This window comes from Zootoca vivipara, chromosome 3, assembly GCF_965207765.1.
Source record: "Zootoca vivipara chromosome 3, rZooViv2.hap1.1, whole genome shotgun sequence".
In the NCBI taxonomy this organism is placed as follows: Eukaryota; Metazoa; Chordata; class Lepidosauria; order Squamata; family Lacertidae; genus Zootoca; species Zootoca vivipara.
The window spans coordinates 86,197,301-86,214,500 of record NC_142586.1 but is presented as its reverse complement, the minus strand read 5'-3'; the positions used below and the strand labels follow the sequence as shown (position 1 = coordinate 86,214,500).

The 17,200-nt window shown below is 42.7% G+C and overlaps 1 protein-coding gene across 1 annotated transcript in view; it reads right to left on the bottom strand.

Annotated features, from left to right (window-relative positions):
* PLB1 (phospholipase B1) overlaps positions 1–10,249 on the bottom strand; it is a 77,063-nt gene extending 66,814 nt beyond the window's left edge. The window contains exons 1-4 of the mRNA XM_035111500.3: positions 10,220–10,249; positions 9,288–9,361; positions 6,517–6,560; positions 4,684–4,792 (exon numbers count right to left, since the gene is read on the bottom strand). The gene's annotated coding sequence lies outside the window, so the exon portion shown is untranslated. The remainder of the gene's footprint in view (positions 1–4,683; positions 4,793–6,516; positions 6,561–9,287; positions 9,362–10,219) is intronic.
* Between the last annotated feature and the right edge of the window lie 6,951 nt (positions 10,250–17,200).

The following is a 17,200-nucleotide window of genomic DNA, read 5'->3' as shown; positions in this document are numbered from 1 at the left end:
CTCTATCCGTGCATGCAATTCCCTGCCATATCAAAAGTGGATCGGTGGCCTGGGGCCAGGAACAGAAAACAGACGTCTCTAACCCAAGCATCAGCTTCTATCAGGATGAATTCAGCGTTTCATGATATCAGCTGTAGGCATGAAATATTATCCCCAGCTATTATCATCTAACTGAGCTGGGAGAGATGATAACGGTAATCTAACGGCACAATTAAATCCACTGTCTTGCCCGCAACACTTCCGTTCGTGCTGTCAAAAATGGCCTTTGCCTCGCTTACAGCAATGCTGCACTGATGACTCAGAGTTGATTTTTGCAGCCACCACTGGCATGAACCACTCCTGCAGCTGACCTCCAGCTGAAATAGCCATTGCTATGCACAGAGGCCGTCCTGGGTGGGCTGACACAACCCACAGAGCTTTGGATCACTCCATGTCGAGCTGTTCTGAGCATGCAAAAAGTAAATGTGACCCTATGCATTGTGTTACTGGCTCAGATGTGGGAATCTGCCCAGCATAGCCTCACTGTGCTTCTCAGCAGCATTAGAGGCTAACCCAGGGGTACCTAACCTTTGACCTTCCCACTGTTGGGCTACAGTTCCCATCATCCTCACCATTGGCCATGCTGGCTGAGGCTGATGGGAGCTGGAGATCAACAATACCTAGAGGACATCATGTTTCATGCTCCCTGTCCTAGCCAACCCACTTTGACCATGCCCATTTTAAATTTATGCATTTGGTTAGTTTTCCCTAATTTGCAATACATCACACTTTTGGAAAAAGAAACAGGTTAAATCTTATGTGTACTTTTGCAAACAACTAGTGCTCCAATTTATCAAGGACATTTTGAATTTTCATCCTGTCCCCTGTGGTATTTGGAGACCTAGTTTTCTCTAATGTGCAAATCTAATGATCTTTATACCAACTCCTTCCTCCTTCTTGTCAGAGGGAGCAGCAGCTAAGCTAAGCTTGTAGCATCCCGAGATACTGTGCCTCTTTCAATAACAGTTCTGGGGTAGCAGCAGCCACACAGGGAATGCTTCTTCCGGCAGAGTTTCAAGAAGGCATGCAGGTCACTAACTCTGTGGTACAAGTCAGTTTTGCCTGGTTCTCAAACTAGCATCCTGTTTGCTACCCTGTTTCTCATATTTTAAGACATACCCATAAAATAAACCATAGCAGGATTTTTAAGCATTCAAGGAATATAAGCCATACCCCGAAAATAAGACATAGTGATAGGCGCAGCAGCAATGCCGGCCGCGGCAGGAGGAGGAGGGAAAAAATAAGACACCCCCTGAAAATAAGCCATAGTGTTTTGTTTTTTTGAAGAAAAATAAATATAAGACGGTGTCTTATTTTTGGAGAAACGCGGTAATCTTTGAAATATGTGGCATACTCACCATGTTGTGGGGGTTGAACATCTAAACATTTTTGTTTAGACAAGTCCTCCCAGATATGCAGAAAGATGGTGTGTGTTTTAAACTGCTTTCAGTTTATCACTGGTTTTATTTTATTTTTGAATGTTTCAAATAACTTTTAACGGTTTTCACCAATAATTCTATGATTTAATTCTTTTTGTAAACTGCTTTGGTGTGTGTATTATTATTATTATTATTAAAAGCAATTGAGTGGTGCCTAAATTTTATGAAATAAATGAAGAATTTTGTCCCAGGGTCCTGATCTCCAGCTGGCACAAAGCCAGCCAAGACAGTCCTTGTTTGGACTGTTGCCTCTTCTCCAGGATACAGATCACTATGCTTCAGGACAGCTGCCAAGGCTGCAGCTCCATGAAAGGAGCCACTGGTGACCTGCTGCTGCTAGGGAGGAAAAGTGGCAGCCCCATCCACCTGCCCTCTCACGGGGCATCAAGCTTAACCACTCACAGGAGGACTGGGTCCTTTCTGCAGCACTGGGCCAGTTGCAGCAGTATCTGTTCGTGGGTTTCTTTGGGCACCATCTTACCAAGGGCTCTCCCCCGAACCTGGAGCTGGCCCTTGTAATGGATAACCCATTAGCAAGTTGTCAGTTTTTGCTATGTTTGCCACAGTGCAAAGTTGCACTGGATGCCTTAGTTGAGATTCCTGCGTCGCAGGTGGTTGGATTAGATGACCCTTGGAGTCCCTTCCGACTCTATGATTCTATCCTGAAGGGTTGCAATGAAGCAGGTCAAGGGAAGGGAGTGTGCAGCCTGTTGAGGACGAACAGCTTTGTTACTTAATAATCTCCCTTCACAGGGAGGGAGGGAGGGAGGGAGCTAAACCTTTGATGCCTGAATGATATTGTGTGCCAGTGGAACAGATAACTGCAAGGATTCTGCCGGCAGAGATAATGACTTTCAAAAAGCAACGGTGGTGGTGATAACTGCTGGAGTGATCAGCTCTGCGCTCTGTTATTGTGTGCTATCACCTCGGTGAAATTACTATTATCAATGCATATGGTACAAACTGTGACTGACACACAAGGAATCACTGTTTCTCCAAGGTGGGAGGGGGCTCTTATTTCTCATGGATGGAAGTACTAGAGAAGAGCCAAGCACCTTGTCAGAAAGAAACCAAACTGTGCATGAGTACATACATTTAGAAACACTCGAGGCAAATCAACCTAGGGCTAGTTCAAATGCTGCCACCCCTAGATAATATTTAAATGTGCAGAAAAAAGAGCATCTCTGTGCAGAAGGTGCAAGTGGCTGCGGGGAGGGGGGGAATTAGCAGAAGTGGGGAGGTCCACTTCTGACATGAAGGGCCACATTCATGCAGGTGATGTGCAAATCTACAAGCAGGGGCCTTTTCCCCCCTAAGGCTAATTGATATGGGGATGAGTCAGAGCTGCCGGTGCCCCAGAAATCACACACTCCCAATGATTTTTAACCCATTAATATTAATTAATATCTATTAAATTAAGATCTATTAATTAAATCTGCAGATGAGGAAAATATCATTGTTCGAAAGTGGGGAAAGCATGTATCCCTTGTTTTTGATGATATGCACGTGTGTTACTGCAGTTGTCCTGCAGGAGGAAATAAGTAGATGCACTAGTGATGCACTAGTGCAAGGGTTTCCGTTTGCACAACAGAACTTCCCCTTCCTCTCCTTTCCCCCCCCCATGCCCCTCCCCAAATCAACTCAGAAGGGTTGGGGGGCGGGGAACCCACAACAGATTTAGGAAGGCGTGAGGAGGGCAGATTCACTCCATTGGGTATCACCAAAATGCTTCTTCTAAAGTGCTACTTGCCATTGCAGTTTTTTAAAGCACTTGAATTGAATGTAAGATGTGCTTTACAATCTGCTGTCTGGTTAAATCCGGGCAACTTTTTTTTGATGGGGAGGATAAAATTAAAATGTTTTCATCAGTTGCTCTCACCAATTAATCAGCTAAGCACTGCAGCTCTAAGAGAAACACGTCACATTTTCATTTCCAGTTGGATATCTACTCAACAAACATTGTTGAAGATGCAACTTTCAGTGAGAAAACTGAAACAGAATACTTCAGCTCAGCCAGAGTTTTTCAGCTGTTCATTCCCATTTGCGAGTGTTTTGTGCACAGCTGAGGTCCTGAAGGGGAAAACTCTTTGATAGAGCTTCTGTTTCTGTTCACACTGGAGTTGGGATGTGGTCAAAGAGCCTTTGCCAGCATCCTGGGGAAAGTGCCTAAATGATGTGTGATTATTTGCTCCATTTACTCCAGTCACCCAATAACCAAGGAGGACAACCTTGCTGAAACCTCTTCCCCCTTTTTTTTTTGACAGGAGGAGGACAAGATAAATAATCAGAGACTTGTGGAGAAGTGAGGGTTCACCCACACTGTCATTTTGTTTTCTTTATTTCTTTGATGTATTTATAGCCCACCTTTCTCCCAAGTTGGGATTCAAGGCAGTTTAATATGGATAGTAAGCTTCTTGTATAAGCTTCTTGAAATCACGTTGGTGGCGCTGTGGGTTAAACCACAGAGCCTAGGGCTTGCTGTTCAGAAGGTCGGCGGTTCAAATCCCCACGACGGGGTGAGCTGCTGTTGCTCCTGCCAACCTAGCAGTTCGAAAGCACATCAAAGTGCAAGTAGATAAATAGGTAGCGCTACAGCGGGAAGGTCTTTGTCATGCTGGCCACATGACCTGGAAGCTGTACGCCGGCTCCCTTGGTCAATAATGCGAGATGAGCACCGCAAACCCAGAGTCGGTCACGATTGGACCTAATGGTCAGCGGTCCCTTTACCTTTAAGCTTCTTGTACCACACCCATTTCTCTGTTGTCCATATGACATTCTCTAAATCACTGCCTTCCCATACTTTGCCCTCCCTCAATCTGGATTTCCTCATACCCTCTCCTTTCCTGAGAAACCCTGGTGTGTGAAAACCTGGACTGAAGGAGGGAAACACGTGAGAAAGGAGCAATTTATAGGATAATACCATATGGACAATAGAGAATCAGTGGAGGTGCAGGAAGCTGTACCACGTTAAATGACAGGATGGATGAGGCCTTAGAATGTGGAGGCAATGCTCTTTCAGTCATTGATCAACTTCTCTCAAAACAGGACTTAACATCTCAGAGTAAAAGGATAGTGCATTTTTCTTTCTTTCTTCCCAATTCTGATACTGCAACAGTACCATTACAGAGAAATGCCAAAAAGGCTTAACACATCTGCAACAAACAGGTCTGCACAGACAAACAAACATGCCAACATCTGTTCTTACTCTGCACGGGCTCCTGCCACAGCCTGGTTCAGGTAGGCATTAGATGTGCTCTGGCTTCCTTTGCCACTGGAATAGCCTAACAGAGAAGGATTGAACTCACGAAGAATATCTGAAAAATAAAAGTGGGATATCATAGAGAAGGATGAATGAATAGCATAGATATTTCTGTTTTCTAATATTGGTCCCCTTCTAGAACCAAGAGTTAGCAATGAAATGGATTGGCAGCTGGTTCAAGACAAACCAAAGGCAACACCTTTTCACCTGACAGCATTGATTTAGGGTGACCTTAGATGGTCATAAAAGGGATGAGACAAATACATAGCATAGCCATTAGCCACGACAGCAAAATGGAACACCTGTGGCTCTGTGGATGAATTTAGACATCCAAGCAACGTGTTGGGAAAGGTACATGTTGGAGGAATGAGGTTTCATGTATGAATAGATGAATGGATGGATGGATGTAATAACAACAACTATAAACTTCACCCTCAATGTCTCTTTTGCACTGCCCTGAACTTCCCTTCTAAGCATGTTTGGACGAACACTGTTGTAAGTCTCTACACCTTTAAAACTTTAATACCCAATCAGATGGGAAGGGGTATTAGTAAATGGTAGTAGTAGTAGTAGTAGTAGTAGTAGTAGTAGTAGTAGTGATAGTTAATGCAGGACTACTGATCTTGTGGAGGCTTCTAACAGCTGAACATGGTTTGAAGCCCCATTGCAGGCTTCCCAGAGGCACCTGGTGTGAGAACGGAGACTGGACTAAAAGGTAAAGGGGCCCCTGACCATCAGGTCCAGTCGTGTCCGACTGGGGTTGCGGTGCTCATCTTGCTCTATAGGCCGAGGGAGCCGGCGTTTGTCCGCAGACAGCTTCCGGGTCATGTGGCCAGCATGACAAAGCTGCTTCTGGCGAACCAGAGCAGCGCGCAGAAACGCCGTTTACCTTCCCGCCAGAGCGGTCCCTATTTATCTACTTGCACTTTGATGTGCTTTCGAATTGCTAGGTGGGCAGGAGCTGGGACCGAGCAACGGGAGCTCACCCCATTGCAGGGATTCGAACCGCCGACCTTCTGATCAGCAAGCCCTAGACTCTGCTTTAACCCACAGCGCCACCTGGGTCCCATAAAAGGGGCCTTTTATGTTCTTTTACGTTTTATGTCTCCTCTTATGTTCTTAACATTAAAAAAATATGTTTAAAAGCAATGTGAATGTCAGGTGTTGGGGTAAACAATGGGAGATGGCTGTCATCATAGCACCCTGTTTTAGTTTCCAGAGGCATCTGCATCTCCACTGTCAAAAGCATCAGTGAGATTCGGAAAAAGGCCATTGTGGAGGGAGGGGGAGTATGGGTGCCCCCTGCCTTTCATTCTCTTCTCTAAGTGCCCCCCCCCAACTAAAGTAGCTGCTTGGTTCCATGAGCTGCCTGTGGCTTGGGTGTCTGCTGGTTGCCTGTAAAAGAGTTCCAAGACACCTTTCTTTTCCCCATAAAAACTTGCACAAGGAGCCTTGCTTATTTGCTTAATGCATTCCAAGATCGTATGGAGCTGAATAATAATTATGCTTTTTAAAAATAAAATTAAAAAGTCACAGAGACTTTCAAAGCAACTAAGACCCTGGGAAATTATAAAACACACACTGTTAAGTCATGCACAGCAAATTACAGTGTTGGCTGTGAGAAGGCTTTCCCCTCCCCTCCTCCACCCCCATCAGTCTGGGATGCTGAATACAAAGAGGTTTAAGTCTGTCAAGCCTGCTGAAGCTTTCCTCAAGTTTGCTCCATAAATTATGAAAGGGCTTCACAAATGCACTAACCTTAGGGAAATGGGCACTTACTTGCTAATGTTGTGACTGTGCTTATGTTTTCATTTCCACCAACACTGCAGAATTTGGAGGGGAGGGAGGAGAAAGCAAATAAAAGTTAGAGAAGATTTGCTTGGAACAAGTCACAGAGTGCCCCCTGGTGATGTTTCCGATCCTCAGATATCCCTTACTTCAACTGCTGGTTTGAATGCTTGTTCCCTCGCTGCGAGAAGCCAAGTTACAGGGAACCAGGCAGAGGGCCTTCTCGGTAGTGGCACCCGCCCTGTGGAACGCCCTCCCACCAGATGTCAAAAAGAAAAATAACTACTAGACTTTTAGAGGACATCTGAAGGCATCCCTGTTTAGGGAGGCTTTTAATGTTTAATCGATTATTTTATTTTATTTTTCTGTTGGAAGCCACCCAGAGTGGCTGGGGAAACCCAGCCAGATGGTCAGGGGTATAAATAAATTATTATTAGACGCTAATAATACATTTGCTCTGTAGCACTTTGAATACTCCTCTGGTGGTTCCCTCACTATGAGAAGCCAAGTTACAGGGAACCAGGCAGAGGGCCTTCTCGGTAGTGGCACCCACCCTGTGGAATGCCCTCCCACCAGAGGTCAAAGAGAACAACAATTACCAGACCTTTAGAAGGCATTTCAAGGCAGCCTTGTTTAGGGAAGCTTTTAATGTTTGATGGATTTCAGTATTTTAATATTTTGTTGGAAGCCGCCCAGAGTGGCTGGGGGAAACCGGCCAGATGGGCGAGGTATAAATAATAAATTATTATTATTATTATTATTTATTTAACTTGTATCATGCATTGAAATGGGGCTCCCAATGGTATTATATGGGGCTATCTATCTATCTATCTATCTATCTAAGGCAGTAATCACTAGCTGTCTACCTTCCAAGTCTTAGTAATGCTTCCACTCCATTCACAGGATCCTTCTCAAGGCTATGGTTAATAACTCAGGTTGCAGAGCCTATGATATGGTAGAGGCTTCATTGCTAATGACATGCCCACACACCACACTGTTGCCTTTGTTCATAGGAATTGTGGGGTTTTTATAACAGCTCCATATGCCTGTGAAACTTGTGTTAACTATATAATGAGCAGAGTCCTTATGATAGTACAGTGGTGCCTCGCTAGACGAATTTAATTCGTTCCACGGGTCTTTTCTTATAACGAAAAATTCGTCTAGCGAATCACATAGGAATGCATTGAATTTTTTTGATATTTTTTTTTTGCCCATAGGAACACATTAATTGAATTTCAATGCATTCCTATGGGAAACCGCAATTCGCTAGATGAATTTTTCATAAAACAAATTCGTCTAGCGAGGCAACCTCCGCTCGAAAAATCCTCTCGTTAAGCGGAAATTTCATTAAGCAGGGCATTCGTTAAGCGAGGCACCACTGTACATGTCCTGGTTTTGCGGCCAGCCTAGAACTGCAAAATGCCAACAGGGGTATCAAGCAGCTCAAAAACAACAACACATGGTTGATGTGCTATGTTTCGATTTCTGTTATAGACTTGCAATTTAATAAATGGGGAGGGGGTAGTTTCCCTAGAGTGAGTTATAATTTGGCCTGTGAATATTCCTCTTGAAGACTCTATGCATTAGTTTCATTTACGTACATGCACCAGTAAGCAATAATCAAATATATCCATATATGTCTGAATCCAATTGAAGTCAGAAGCTTTCACTGTAACAGTGACAAATGAGCAGGACTGCCCTTAGTCTGTCATTTCTGATTTTTGACTGTATGATATATATTAGTATAGGGTTGCCATATTTCAAAAAGTAAAAACCAGGACACCCCGAAAGATCCAAGACAAAGTGCCGCCTTTCAGAAATTCCTCCCGGATGTCAATTCCACCTCTGAAATCACAGTAATGTCCAGGAAAATCCAGACATATAGCAAACCTATATTAGTATATGTTACAAATGTTGGCGCCTACTGATTTAGCAGCAGTTAAAAGCAACACTAGGAGAATAAAATTATATATGCAGCAAAAATAGCAAAATAAAACATGAGCAAAAGAGAAAAATAATAACTCTTCACAACTCATTTAAAAGTCATCAGTGGAGGAACCTTATGCACTGATCTAGGAAAAGAGTTCTATAGGCATGGGGCCACCACTAAAAAGGCCCTGTTTCTTGTGCTTGCCAGTCAAATACTTATTGGTAGTAGGTAATGCATGCTACAGGCAAATTGAGCTAGCATGTTTAATAGAACCAGTAAATTGATTCTTACTTTCACCATTCACTGAAATGCCCCAGTTTTGGACAGGGGAGAAAGGAACTGCTATCTGCTTGTGATTGATATCATGTAAGAACACAGAAAATCTAGAGACACAAGCTTTATCATGCTTATATCCTATTTCCAGTCCCCCTCATCGCACTCCATTTGAACGCTGCTTTCAAGTACTTGCCCTCATCGTAGCGAAAAATGAATGAGGTGGGAATATGAAAAGTCAGAACGTTTGTAGAAAATGGTACTTTTGTTAATTTGAAGAAATAGATAAGTCAATCCACAGGAACTTGAAAAAGGACGAAGCCATGCGTAAACAAGAGTATGGCTCCTACATCATCAGAGAAGCCTGAGGCCACATCTGCCAGAGCCATGAATCTAGTTACAGCTTGTGCAAGTTTTAAGAGTGCCAACCTCAAGATGGCTCTGAAGTAGCAATTGAGGTCAGCAAGGAGGAGACTGGAATTGGTTTCAAAAGCCAGCAAGAAGAAAAGAATAAGAACAGACTGCAGAATATCTAAAGATTTTGATTTGTGGCACTCACCTCCATGAAAGGCCTCGATACTGTGTCAGAACATCTAGGACATTGTTTGGTGAAGAACCCGCTCCATTTCCTGCCTGATATCAAAGAGGACACAGGGGTTTGGGAAAGTCCTTTTAGAATAAGTTGCTCGCCTATTTTGGAATGGGATGGTTGGAAAGAGGCCACTTTAGATGACTCCCCCTGGAAATATCCCCCACTCTTGCTCTGAGGAACCTGGAGCGTATTTTAGTTCTGCCTAAAAATAGCATTGGCATCCTGTCTTACCTTATCATGGGGATTAGCAAGCAGTGGAGGAATGTCATTGGCCAGGGCTAAATTTACAAGCCTACTTAGAATAAAATCCATAAACTGATGGTTGCTGATCAAAGAATAATAAACCGATAATTGCCCTTCCATTAATACCGTACTTGTTTCAAGAATACCGATGGGTACAGAAGCATTAAATAACAAAGCATATTGCAACAAAGCAACATAGGGTTATGAAGGGGGGATATAAATAACATTATTTTCTTATTGCTGTTGACTGAGTTATACATTGCTAGCACGTAGGCACTGCAAATGTGGTAAGATCCCCCTCCCCCCCAAAAAATTATAGCCCCTTCATATAGCTTCCACAAGCAAGGGATTTTCAGGTTAGAAGTGGCATGTTTAAACTGGCCTTTAGTCAAGTTCTCCTCTGCAAAGAAATGTCTACATGTGGTAGGAAAATGTTTGAAATATATATACACATTTGTATTGATTAGCATTTGCAAATGCACTATGGCTCAAGGAGGTGGCATTCCCAGCCTGAAGCAGATTAAGACTGCAGCATAATGGGAACAAAGCAGAAGAAAGCATGGGAAATTCAGTTTGCCATGAAGATCCATCCTTTTTCAGATCAGAATTCGGAAACACTCATTTTAATGGAGCACATTTTGGTGATCTGCACTTACAGTTATTGAGTCCCCAAGGGCGCCTATAACTTTAATGTCTGCTGGCCTCAAGTTATGAACTATAAAAAAAGAAAGAGAGAGAGTGTGTGTGATGGGACTCTTAAGAAGATCTTTGACATTCGGAACATATTTCTTCAGAAGAAGTTGAAAGAACTTGAGATCTTATTTAAAACTCATATTCTGCCAAATTGCCGTAACTCTCGTTAGTCCCCGGAGGCAAATACATGATACTTACCAGAATACCTAATTCCCCTGCAACTGTTCTCCCTAGAAGCTAGGATTTTTCTCCCACAAAATTATTATGCTGAAATAAAATCCAAGGAACTAGTATCTGACAATCTTCAGTCGGCGGTGGGAAATCATTTTCACCCAGAGAGGGCCACATTTCTTTCTGAGCAAGCTTCTGAGGGCCACATGCCGGTGGTGGGTGGAGCGAGAGGCAACAACAGTCAGAGACTGTTTTTTTCCCTTTGTACAGTGTGCTGTTTCTACATACACTCACACAGCCCTCTCTGTTCTCCATCCAGACAAGCTTTAGAAGAATTCAAGGCCACATTTCAGCCAGGCAAAAATGTTTGGGGTGCAATGCAGGGCTAGTAAGCAGCCTGGCCTGAAGAGAATTTCAAAGGCCAGATAGAGAGGTCTGGGGGCTTAGAAAGGGTTAAGTTGACAGGGAGGGAAACGGCCAATGGGAGCTCTCCAGGCAGAAGCAGGGATATATAAGGGGAAGCAGGCAGACAGGAGGGTGAGAGAAAAGGGGAGTTGGAGATAAGAGGAGTTGAAGGGAGTGGTGTTGAGTTAGGAGTTGGTGGGTTATTTGCAGAGAGAGTGCTGGTTTTAATATATTGAGGAGGAAAATAGGTGGTGATTTTAGTCAGACAGGATACAGAGTTGAGAGATTATTTACAAATATTTATTTAGTTGACTTTAGCGGTAATAGGCCGGTAATTTATAATTAGAGGTAATAGGCCGGTATAGGAACCATCTGAAATTTGGAACAACCTAAGATTTGTACTGCAACCATTAAGCTTATGAACACACAATAAAGCAACTTCATTTTATTTTACCTTATCCTGGTCTGTGGTGTTTTGAGGAGGTATTTATTTTGTCGTTGGCACATCACCAATAGACCGTCAAACGTCCGGGGGTGATGTGCAGGTCAGAGTGACCGCAACACCCACATTTGGCCCACAGGCCTAAGGGTTCCCATTCCCAACCGTGGTCTAATATTGTTTGCAGAATGCCTTGAGCACCTGCATTCCTATGTGCTTGTCATCCTTTCTTTGGTTAGCAATACTCATCTGAAGCATTGCGAAAGAACTTGTTGGGGTTTTTTTTAAGTCAGCTATGCTAGTGCTTTGATGTTACAAGAAGGAAACTTTTATTCCCCCAAAGATGCACACTTTGTAGTTTTGAAAAACTGGGCTTTAGCTAAATTGGGTTTGTATGTGGGCAGGGAGAAAACTCTTAATACCAAGCCAATAATTCACACTGAAAAGCACTTAAGTCAACTGGAGAATGAATGGAGGAGCACATACCAGTGTCCCTGGAATCACCATTGTACAGCTTTTAGACTATTCAGAAATTAGATTGCAGATTCTATACTGGCTGTGGATTATCTCTGAACAGGACTGTAAGCAAGGTTATTTGAGGAAGGGCTATAGTTCATTGGCTGCATGCAGAAGGTTCCTCCAGGTAAGGTTGGGAAATGCACCTGCTTGAAATCCCAGCGAGCCACAGCCAAGCAGTTTAGATAATACTGAACTAGAGTACCACAGCTTCCTAAATTCACATGCCCACATGTTCCCAGTCCCTAGCCATGATGGAGGAGCCATTAATCAGTGACAGACCACCAGGTTTTCATGTAGAAGGTCCAGTGGGTTCAATCCCCGATATCTAAGGTAGCTTCTGCCTGGAATCTTGCAGAATATACCTCCCAAGGCTTACTACGCCATCATTTTCTCCCACTCATCCCAGAGGTGTTCCCACTTCTAAATGAAATTAACAACCTTGACTAATTAAAAATGAATAAATCACAGTCATCTTCCACTTTCCCCAATGAGTGTAAGGCAGGCATTGGAGGGGTGTTATCATATTATCTCCTTGCAACAGTCATCTGAAGTAACTAGGAGGGCCCAATATATTTTGCTGCCTGAGGCAAAAGACAAGCCAGCAGAATCGAACCAAACTACGAGCTGAATCTTATTCCAACATTGGCAATGAACCAGCTATTAGCTACGTAAGACAGGACCTGTGATGACTGAGCAAATCCAGAGATAAAAATCTGTACCTGAGGCAGGAATTGTATCTGAGGGGTTGCGGTCAGTACATGGAATGTCCGTCCCAAAGCTCCTTTGCTGACAAAAGACAGAGAACAAGGCATTACAAATGGCCTTTAGCAGTTCCAGTAGAAAGAAATGCATACTTCTTCAACAGACTAGAGGAAGATCATGGCCCCCTAGAAAATAACCGCAAGGGATATACAATGTTCTTATGTCAAATACCCATTCTTCTCTACCCAAAGGCAAGCAATAATAAAATATTATGCAGTTGGAGCTTTCCCTACTTGAGACATTGTTTTGGTTCGTGACTCCACAGGAAAAGATGAGTAGTTGCTGTTCTTGAACGTGAAGAAGTATGGGTTCTCCTGCAGAGACAAGGTAATGAAAGCAATTAGGGCAGGGAGGAGAAGCATCTTTTCGCACCATGGTTGAAGTCAGAAGGGCAGATTCAGCAACCAGAGTTAATCATTTCAAATTCTGGATTTAAAGGGACCATTCTAATCTCCAGAGGCCATGGCCTGCTTATGGACTGCCAGACTCTAAGACAGGTAGGGTGAACCTTTGGCCCTCCAGTTGTTGCTGAACCTCAGCTCCCATGATTCCTGGCCATTGGGACTTATATAATTCAGCAACATCTAGAGAACCAAAAGTTCCCCACACCTGCCCTATGAAGAAGGGCACATGTGCTTTAGCATGCCCAAGACAGATAGAAACTTTCACCAACCTGGTGCCTTCCAGATGTTTTGGACTACAGCTGGCTGAGGCTGATAGTTGCTGTACAAAACATCTGGAGAGCACCTGGATGGTGAAGGCTTGTCTAATATTTTATTTTGTTTGTTTGTTTTATATACTGACCTTCATCTGAAGATCTCAGGGCAATTCACAAGATAAAAATACAAGATAGAATCACAAAATAAATAGTTAAAACAAAAACAAAACAGCCCCCCAAAAGACATTTAAAAGGCCATAGAACATTAAATAGCAAAACAAAAACAAAAACCTTTCTCTGTGTGTATCTATCTATCTATCTATCTAGGAAAAAGAAATTATTTTAGCAGATAAAACTCAGGTAAAGCCATCTTACCCACACAATAAATTCCCCACCCACCCCTTATGAGTGAAACTGGATGAAATTTCTTTGCCATAACTTGGTTAAAATTCAGAAGTGTCAGCACTAATTTTTAATAAATATCACATTGATTTGTGTGCTGCCAGATGATCTAAACAACAGGGGGTTTGTTTGTTTGTTTGTTTGTTTGTAAATGATCATTGTGCAGGTTTGATATCCTGCAACATTCCCTTTGTCTTCTCCAATTTCACCCAGTCCAGACAAGTTTAGCCAGAATTCTCTTGAGTACCCACACAATGATAAAGGCAGATATCAAGGGCAATTTTCAACTAAATAATTTGCCTCTCCAAATTTGCTCTGAAGAGTTGGGGGGAACCCAGAACAGAGTTAAAGAATGTAGGGATTGAGTGGGGGGGGGATGTTCCATGCACAGGGAGAAATCCTTGCACTGATGGAATAATTATTTAGTTAACACTGCTTTGAATACAACACTATGTGTGAATGGGTGGTCACTGATAAATTGCCATGATGTCTGGTAATTCTCTGAGTGGGAAGGCCTCTTGCGAGCTCGTGCCTTCCCTTCTATGTCTTGCATCTTGATTTATGTATAGCACATTGTTAGAGCAGGCATTCTAGAAATAAATCATAAAGAGCAATAATTATAAATGCAAATGAGCAATGATGGCATTTTTCTTTTCTGGGAGAAATGGCATCTCTAAAGCCATTTTGACAAATGACCTTTGAATCTCTTTTTTCATTTCCCCTTTCTGAACAACATTAAATGAAAAATTTACATTGGCTGAAAAGTACATTTGATTTCGAAATGTCTCTCTCTTCTCGTTACCAGTACAGCATGAACATGATTCAGGATTGATGCAGTGCAGACAAGCAAAATGTCTTGAGTACTACTAATGTGAAGGCACTCAGGCTACTCTTGAGGAATGCCTTTAACAGCCCTGTTCATCTCCTGTAAAGGTGCTCATAAAGGAAGCTTTTTTTAATGAACTAAAATTATCTCCAGCTAGGCAACTGAAGTTTCTGCCCTTGCAATACTAACCATTTGTCCAAGGTTCAATGCTCTCATCTCGCAGAACTAAGTTTCCTGTCCCTCTCCTGAGTCATTCGGTTCCACAACACACAGAATGGTCAGAACTTCAAACCTCAAAGCATTGAGCCATTTCATATTGTATTGTTTAATTAATGTTTTGTAGTTATTTTAAATTTATGTGGAGTGCCTTATCTGAGTGGATGGAGCAGCCGAGTAATTTCGTTGTTCCCGCAGGGGGGCAATGACAATAAAGATTATCTATCTTATTGTGGCATAGTCTTCTCGCCAGGTTCAGAAAAACATCAGAAGAACTTCGCTGGATCAGATCAAAGTGTCATGAAATTCTACTCAATATTGATCCAGAGCAGATTCCAATATACAGTTAGCAGAGTAAAAACTTAAAACATGTTGCAGGATTCCCAAAAAAATAGACCAGAGGCAATTGTATTTCATCCAGCAGAGCTTTACTGCTACTGAAGGCAAAGGAGCATAATGGTCACAAATCCAATACATTCAGAATTGGCACTGTCCATAAGAAATCCAGTTGCAGCAGACTTAACTTAAACTTACAATACTTATAACAAGTCTAAACCTTAACACTATATACAGAACACTACACCAGAAGGAAAAGAGATAGAAAGAGAGAGTGAAACCCAGGCTCCTTCTAGCCTATTTTTATAGTCAGCATGACCTTGAGAGAAAGAGATAAGAGAAGGAATAACCCAAACATCAAGAACCTTCTGCTTGTTTCTTTTGCACAGAGAAGCTTCCAGAACCCTCTTGAATTGAATAGAATAGGAAAGATCTCTACACATCAGATCAATACTTTCTGCACTAAGAAATGCAAACTGACACAAAAGTCTGCCGATTATAGGTCCATCCTGCTCCCACAGTGGACAACCAACTGCTTCAAGAACCCACCAACCTGCAACCAGGGGATTAAGGGAATAGCGCTCTCCGGCTGTTGCCATCCAGTGATTGGCATTCCGTATTATACTGCCTCTGAAAGTGGAGTGTCATCATGCAGCCATCATGACAAATAGCCACAGTTTATTAGCTGTGCCTCTACTGCACTGATATTAAAATACGTCGGTCAAATGGGCATTTTGGAGGTAGGAAGTCTGTGATTCTGCAATATTTAGAAATGGTTGAGAAGACTTGAGAAGGGGATTGCATTTGCTTAGAGAAAAAGGTCCCTTGGGAATGGGGGGGGGAGAGAGAGAGAAAATGCAAAACTGCATGTATAAAAGAAAGCTGCTCCTACCTGAGAAGGACATCGCACCTCGGGCATCTCTACAAGATAATAGGACTGTTTCTGTCCATCTGGTAACAGCTGGAAGACAAGATGTGAGCAATGTGAGACTCGGGTAGCAGATCAGTTCAAAGGGTGCATTTTAGCCTCTTGTAGGCTGCAAATTCTAATTCAAGGAAATTAGTACCACATCTGATGAGGAGGTAAACCTGTTGCTTGACTAAAGCCCTTGAGGCTGTCGATGACAGCTCATGCAGGCAACAAAATGTCCCTCCTTCACTAAAAAAAAAAAAACCAGCCACATCCTTGCATTTAGAAAACTAGCATGTCAGTCAGAGGGCAAAACCAGACAAAGAACAGATCATTTCCAGCAAGTGATGACCATTCGAAGTGGCCCTAAGAGTTTTGCTTGCCAACTTTTTTCAACTTTTTGTCTTTGATTGGAGGAAGCTAATGTCACGGAGCTGTGAGGAGCGTTTTAGATTTAGGCAACCGATTGGTTAACAAAGTGAAAAGGGCATGCTTGGCTGGCACACAAAATAATGATTGAGAATAGAACAGGGATATAATGAAGAAAAACTGAAAATTGAGAAATAAGACCTCCTGGGCAAATGGAAATTTCATGAAACTGGAAATGAATGGATAACCAATTAAAATAACGCATTCGCAAGCTGTTAATACTGGCCGTCGTTTCCACAGGTTTAAGATTAAAACTACTGTACTATAGACAAGCCTCAGATACTTACTGTAAATAATTAAGGAACAAAGATTCATCCACACCAGAGAAAACCTTTTTCCTTTTAAAACAAAAGCATAGGCCAGTTTTCCTGATAATTTCTAAAAGGGGCTTGCAAAAAAACAACAACCAACGAATCATGTCTTGTTGGTCACTAAAGCTTTTTCCATCTCCCTTTGAGATATGAGTAGCGCTGGGCACCATCTGGCAGGGGCGTGTTTGTAGCGTAGATGAAATCTTAACTATATTAGATGGGGGCACATCCAGAGGGAAAATGTCTTTACAGCCAGGTACAGAAAACATCTCAAAACCCTGCTGGGATGACTGGTATCTAAATTGCTTAGGCCAAGAGAAAAGCGACCACTAAGCACTTCCATACCAGCCACAACCAGCTCAAACTATAATGCTGCCCACATGCAAAAATGCATCTTGCTATTGTTGCTTGCTGGAGGGTGGTGCTATCAGCCCAGTGCTTTGCTTGATTGCAGGCCCTTCCACGTGCCCTGTAAGAGAACAAAGCCAGGGGAAGGGGCTGCGGCTGGGGAAATATGAGTTGTGGGGCACTGGTTGCCCCAATGTTCTGAAATGGAGGGT